The sequence below is a fragment of the Strigops habroptila genome, chromosome 1, assembly GCF_004027225.2.
Source record: "Strigops habroptila isolate Jane chromosome 1, bStrHab1.2.pri, whole genome shotgun sequence".
Lineage (NCBI taxonomy): Eukaryota > Metazoa > Chordata > Aves > Psittaciformes > Psittacidae > Strigops > Strigops habroptila.
In genome coordinates, this window is record NC_044277.2 from 70,065,447 (window position 1) to 70,073,003 (window position 7,557).

General features: G+C 33.6%; 1 long non-coding RNA gene across 1 annotated transcript; it reads right to left on the reverse strand.

The window, feature by feature from the left end:
• Positions 1 to 3,002: 3,002 nt before the first annotated feature.
• LOC115617662 lies at positions 3,003 to 7,107 on the reverse strand. Its single transcript, XR_003994647.1, has 2 exons — positions 7,046 to 7,107; positions 3,003 to 3,746 (listed from the first exon to the last, which is right to left on the reverse strand). It is a non-coding gene; the product is annotated as an uncharacterized LOC115617662 (long non-coding RNA).
• Positions 7,108 to 7,557: the final 450 nt, after the last annotated feature.

Here is a 7,557-nt window from a genome sequence, read left to right on the forward strand (position 1 = left end):
TTTTATTTTTTTCAGATTTAATTGGCACTAACTGAATGAAATATGTGCAAATTTTGAGCTCTTCCTTTTTTTCAGTGGAACAACTGGGATGTGCATGATACCAGGTTCCAAAGTGAAGATATGCATAAATCAAGTATTTTATGGTGTTTCAAATCTGGTTCAGGATTTTTTTTTTTTCCTTTTTACAATTGTCCCTCATTAAGCAATTATGTTTCCTCATTCATGCATTATCTTCTACATGACAGGTTTTTCCAAGGAATCTCTGTAGTGATCTGCTTTCACTAAAAAGCTCTAGAGTTGTGAGCAGGGAACAGACTTTTTTTAGTCTGCACAGAACATGTTAAAGGTGTGCGACACAAGCCCAAATGCAAAGTTTTAAACACATGCTAGTGATATAAGCTCATTTTGCGGGTCATACCATACCACCCCACCACGGTTCCTTAGTGACAGCCTTTCTTACTATTTTTCACCACAGCCAAATACAGGCCTAGGGGTAGTTGACATGACTGTTCTTTGTGAATGGTTACATGCCAGGTTGGGTGGGGCTTTGAAAAACCTGGTCTAGTGGAAGGTACCCCTACCTGTGCAGAGAGTTGGAAATAGAGGATCTTTAAGGTCCCCTCCAACCCTAACTATTCTATGCCTGTAACCATGGTTAGGGTTGATCCACATCACCTTTTGAAATATCCCAGACAAAATAATCCCAGGCAAAATGATAGCATATCCCAAGCCATGTGTCCAAGCCTTTAATAACACCTGCCTTCCAACACTTTTTTCTCTTAAGAGGTCACTAGGTTAGCCAGGGGAGCAAATTCCACTCCACTTCCATCCAGGAATACTGTGTAATTTCACTCAGAAAGCCACAATATTGTTTTTTCTCATCAAAGTCTCCTGAGATTCTAGATGAACTGCTTTTTACTGTCTTTCATTTTCTTCAGTTCTCCAAGCTGACACTAACTACAAATCCATGAAGCAGTTATAACAATGTTTGCAGTTTCAAAAAGCAAACACACATTGCTGTAAAAAAAGGGAAAAGATCATCAGTGAACGTGAGCAGGTTTTTTCCATCTTTAATACATTTGGATCTATAACATTTCTGTGGGAAGACTAACAAATCCTGGGCCAGTCAGTCATTAATTTGGATCCAGCTATGAAGACAGAAAAGCAGTGGCAAATCACAAATCTCAACAGATCTACAACCTGGAAAAACTTATATTACACATATGTGAGTAGTATATCTCATTTCTCCATAGAATGTTCATTTGCAGCCAATGAAGTCTGCATGTTCAGATGGGAATGTGTTTTATGTCACCCACATCACATTCATTAGATTTTTTCTGAATTAAGATAGTAAAAAAAAATTATGTATTTTTTTTATAAAGCAGAGGCTGAGCACCCAATCAATGGTTATGTTGTCCTGCACTATAAAACCTGGCTGATGACCTACATGCTTCCCTTTTTGCTATAAACTATTTTTTACAACATTATCTTTCATATACATTACATGTGCAAGAAAGAAAAATGATGGCAAGAATTAATAGCAGTCAACATTTTCTTTAAAAATGTATAACAGTGGTTAATCCCACTAAGTAAGCATCTAGTTCCTCCCAAAACTACTGATGTCATAAATTACCTGTATTTGTACAGAACTGACTGAGAAGAAATCAGCGTAATAAATTGTATGATTGCATTGATATCGCAAAAGTTATAGTAGCGTTATATTATTTTCATCAGATTTCATGTCCATCAATATTTAAAATGCTTTTTCCCATTTTTCCTCCAACTCAGAATATCATTTTTCATTTCCCAAATGCTGTTTGTTTTCCACTTTCATAATCTAATTTGTACACAGCATAAACTTAAACCTCTCAGTTACACGCTAGTTCCTAATAGCACACTGCAGCCTGAGATCATGATAGAATACACTCATGAAAAAAAAAAAGGGAAAAGGTAGCATGGAAGTACCTCTTAGTACTTACGTCTGTTTGCTGGATGCCCAGAATGGAAGGTATGGCCCATAAGACTGCAATCTAAGATTCAGATGGGACCACAGTTGGTCTGGCGTTTTTTTTTTTCAATTTTTTAAAAAATAGTAATTCATAGAGATTATTTTTACCTGAAATATTAAGATTTTATCAATATGATATTTTCATCAAGGATGTTAAACTTTTGAAATAAATATTCAGCTTTTCCACCCTGAAGGAAACAAATAATTAAAATAAAATATTTATTCCTCCAGGAATAGAAATATTTTTGTTTGGAAATGAAAGTTTGCGCAGTCTGCCTTTGTGTGTTTCTTTTAGTCTTGTTAAATAAAACTCTGAAAACTACTACTAGCAGGCACTGTAAACTATGAATACAATAAATCAAGAGTATAACTGTGGTTTCACAGCTTGAACATGGAAAATTATGTCATCCAGATAATGTAAATAGATTGAAAATAGGACTGGACTTGAAGAATATTGCTGCAGGACAGTAGTTATCATTTTAAAGGGCACAGATGCATTATTTCTGCTGGAGGCAAGAAGCTGAAAGTGATCTGTCAATACGAAAGAACACATGAGAAAAATTGTTATTTCTTCTATCAAAAAGCTGGTGGAAACAATTGTCACTGAACTGGGAACAAATTGTCCTGCAAGGACATGCCACAGTGGGGTTTGGTCTTCTGACTTTTACTTTAAAAAATATGAGATTTTAAGTGGTGATGAGAAAAATTATGTGAGTAAAAATCAAGAACTATATGACATAGACACATATATAGCAAGGTTATGAGTTAGAACACATGCATAAAAATGGTAGAGAAATCAGCAACAAACTTATGCCTGTCAAGTCTGTTAATATAGTAAATACACTGTAGTCAAACTCTGGTTCATAAGTTTCTTTGAAGATAGATACAATTACTTCAGAGCCGAAAGTGAGGTCTGCACTATAAAGTATTTAGATAAGGTAGGCAAAACAGAAAATGGGAAGGTGATGAAGAAAATTACAATTGGGCATCTCTGTGTGGTTACAATAGGATAATACGTTTATTTGTGCACAAACGGATGTTTCTTTTAAAACAAACAAAAAAAAAGTATATTATCCATAGTAAGTGAGGTCTTGGTTCTCTTGCTGCAACAGATACATATGTGTCTCTGATAATTCAGACCAGTATGTTAAAATTTATCTTATGTGATGTGACAAGTGGTGAATCATTCTGCCATTAATGAAGAAAAGAATCAATCCCACACATTTAAAAAATTTCTTGCATGGACATGTAACCCTTGCATGTAACCCTTTACAACCAAAGACTACATTTGGATGTATTGAATATAAGTCCATGTAATTCAGTTAACATACTCTGCACTTGCATTTAAAAACAGGTATATAGGGAAAAAGAAGATAGTTGCTTTGGTTTGGTTTGGGATTTTTATTAATACTCTTTGGGAAGCACAGACCAAACCATTTGTACCCAATAGATCAAATGCTTTAAGGTATCCATAAATGCAGATGGCAAGGTACGGCTCTAAGCAAAATAACCTGGGTGCAGGGGAGTCTAAATAAAGAAAGGAACTGAAAACCGATGGCTGGTGGAAAAGTCATCTTCTCTGGCCTGTTGTTTTTCAGACAGTACAAAGAATTATTGACAATATTGTCATTTTATATGTGATTATGAGACGCTTGCCCCAATGTCCATGGATTTTTTCTCCATTAATCCTTGCAGTCTTCTAGGATCTGACCTAGCTGTCCAAAAGTGCTTGTTTGTCCTGAAAACACAGTAAAATGTATACATAATAATTAAAAAAAAAAAAATTATAATTAAAAAAGAGAATGGTTAAAAGGCCCAGAGAAGGTAACAGACAAAAAATTCAGTTAATGTAGTTAGTATTTCTGTGAACAGCAGCAGTGTTCCTCCTAGCACACCATGGAAATGATCTAACTGTAGAATTATAATTTTTTAAAAAAACATGTTAGGAAATATATATATAAAAATAAAATATAAAAAGACAGATTATTGAAACTACTTGGTGATGTATGATAAAATATTCATACATTAATTAAGCATAATTAGCATTAAAATATAGGCATCATTTAGATGTTAATTAATTCTTGTTTCCCTTATCTTACAAGAGCATATGTGGCATGTCTTGCAGCAAAAGATGTTATACTGAAATGTCCTCTGGAAATATATTAAAAAAATACACAGATGCTCAGAAATGTTTTCTAACTACATCATCTATACTAAAGCTAAAAAAAATTGTAATTGTTGTATTTGGAACAATGGTAAGCGTATACGGAAAAGGACATGAAGTTTAGATTCTAGGGGATCAAAGGAAAACTTGTTTATTTAGTCCCTAGATACAAGTTTGTACCTGTACCCTGACACCATTTTTGTCTTTAATCTTTTTAAAAAGATATTTCTGTTGCTGCCCTTTATGCTCCCAGTCACAATGGAATAATGCTTACTAGGAAGTCAGGGCTCATGAAGTGGTTACACTTTCCCTGTAAAAAAAGTTGAAATAAACAAACTTCCATAGGCGTTATGTTTTTCTTTCTCAGACGGGAGATTGGAAAGACATTTCAAATATTAATTGAAACTGATATCTGTAAAGAAAGTAAATAATTTTGAAACTTCTTAGCTTCTTAATGAGTACTTTAGAGCAATAAAATGAGGCCAATAATAGTTTCAGTCATAACCCTTTCACTTCCTTTGCTGAAAAAACACTATTTATTTATGAAGGCCTAAACTTCCTGAAAGTATTTGGATCATATTCTGATTCTGATAGTTCTCAATTCAGCTTATCAGTTAATGTATGGAAATAATATTCTTCCAAATCCACATAAACAAGAAAGATAGGCAGAAAGTAGGTGATGTTTGACACCTACTCCAAACTGTCAGGTACCTGAAAAAAGGAAGATTTGGAGTAAGTTTAAAAGGTAAATTTTAATTATGCATCTTAACTAAAAGTCATAAAGGGCTTTGACTACTCTGTGATCACATTTTTAGGTCAGACAAGATTTTTGAGATATTTGCTTTTGTTTGATGTCAAACAAACACTATTTGTTTGGGTTCACTATTATTCTTACGGCTCATTATATGTTTAAATAGTTTATTTCCGAAAGAATAGAAGCATTTCTTTCATGGAAATTTTTAATTCAAAATTTTCAACCAGAACTGTGCACAGGACTTTAGGGAGAACACACATAAATAGAATAATCTTTAAATTACCACAATTCAAGATGTTTCAGACACATTGTAAGAAGTAGGTATCCACCAGGATAAATGTGAGAAACAGTGGGCACAGAATGTATTGGTGTTCCATAAAGACAATTAAACTTTGGGGATGGCAAAGCCATGGATACATGCAGTAACAAGGCAATGTATTTTATATTCAATGCAGATTTAAAACATGAAATATGGTCAGAAGAAATATTTCTTTTTAACCTTGAGGTATGAAAAATGATAATTCAGCCTGATTACCATTTCTCTGCACATTATATTAGACTAGAGGCCAGACATTTTCTATTAAATGAGGCCATATTTGCATAAAGTTGCCAGGGTTTTGGGGTTTTTTTTCAGTAAAGGAGTTGGAGGAGCACATTCTTAGGAAATATTGTGTATATGAAAAGGAAGGAATGTATTTAACATTTTGAAAGTCTATTTGTCTTTACAATGGGTAAAGTACTCAAAAAAAAATCTTTCTTTACTCTTGTTTTCTTATCTGGAACGTTTGAATGCACAGATTTTCTTTGTGACAATGAAGGCTGAATAAAAAAAAAAAAGTCAGTGTTAAATGATATCTCTTTCTTTCCTGCTGTCCCATATTCATCTTTCATTATCAATCAGTGTTTCAAAAAATTGCAGTTTGACACCAAAGAAAGCTGAGAAAATAATGTTAAACAAACCACCAAAGAGAAAGACTTAAGTGCCACAGAATGAGCAGAACATCTAAACATAAAAGTGGTCTACAGAGCTCTTAGGAAAGTTAACATGAGGGAACATTAAAAATACTGCAATTGAAAAAACTAGTGGCCCAGTAAATACAGTATTTTCTCTCAGACAGTAATGAGAAACAAAGAATTCAAAGTATTTTCTTTCTTTTTCCTTCTCTCTTCTCCATTTTTCCCTCCCTTCTCTTCCCTTTATCTCCTCTGCCTTTCCTCTTCCTTCCCCTTTCCCTCTCTTCTCACTAAGGAAAACACAAGAAAGGGCCAAGGGCATTTAAATTGGTTTTATTTACAAAATAAAATATATTTATAAAACTTGTTTACACGTTATTAATATTTAAAATAAAAAAACAAAGACTAAACAGTATTCTTTCAATGATTTGAAATATCTTTAGATATTTTCATTCTATGAATAAGATTTTTAACTCAGTGTTCTGAAGGAGCAGGAAAAAATGCTCTGAAACCTCAAAATACTTGAGCAAAATGGGTCCCTTTCGAAGTGTTGTTTAGATTCAGACTGAAGGCTTATAATGACTTAGAACTTAGAATTTAACTTATATTCGTTACATATTTCTTTATTTCCTGAAAGTTTAACATTCGTTTGCACAATTATGAATTAATATGTACTTGACGAGAGGTATTATGAAAAAAAGGCCTGATGTACTGAGATTGTTAGATCATGGAAGATAGTAATAAACTGATTTTAAAGAGCAAATTTGAAAATTACAAGTGAAAGAGGAAATAAAGGTCATGACTACTCATGGCTATAGAAATCAACTTGAAGGAATTTTTTTGCTACTATAGAAAACCATGAAAATTCAGTTAGTAAGAATGAGCCATCTTTTCAAGTATACTTGTCTCTCTTGACTGAGCTTCAATTGTAATATTCTCAGGTCTGAAAGGATAACTGTATTCCTGGTTTTTCACTTGTTTTCTGCAGTCACATCTCTCTTTCCTTTAAATTTACTTAGTGTGCCATCTGGGTCATTGTCAAAATGAATTCTTCTTTCACTTACTCAGTCCTCTGCAAAAAATATTTACTTATACTTTACTACTTCAGAGTACAATGTGGTAATGAATGGGAGGGAGGTGGATTAAGAGGGGGTAAAGGGATTACCTTAAACCACATTTTGAATACTCTTGCTTCTTTCTTGAGCAGAAGGCAGAGTCAGATCCCTGCAAAAATAAACTGCATTTATGGTATCTACAAACATCTTAAAATTTACTTCAAAGTTCCTTCCTTATCCTTCACAATCTGGTTTGTTCTATAATGACTTTCTCTTCTCATTTGCGACTCCCAACAACAGTAGGCAGTTTCATGTCCTTTCCCTACCCAACTCAGTCTAATTCTTTGTTTTCAGGGACAAAACATTCAGTTTCCTTTTGCATATGACGAACTTTAAAGATTTTCTATAGCTTTACTTCTTTGGAATGTAGTATTTTTATTATGATTACAGACAAGATAAAAAAAGATGAGGTTACAGTCCTCTGGAAAACACTATCTACACAAACAGTGGCCTAAGAGCAGGAAAGGAGGTTGTGACTTAAATAAAACAGAGATAACACTTTTAAAAATTACCTCTGGTCACTATGTACAGCTGACTGTCCCGTCCTACCAATTTGTCTTAT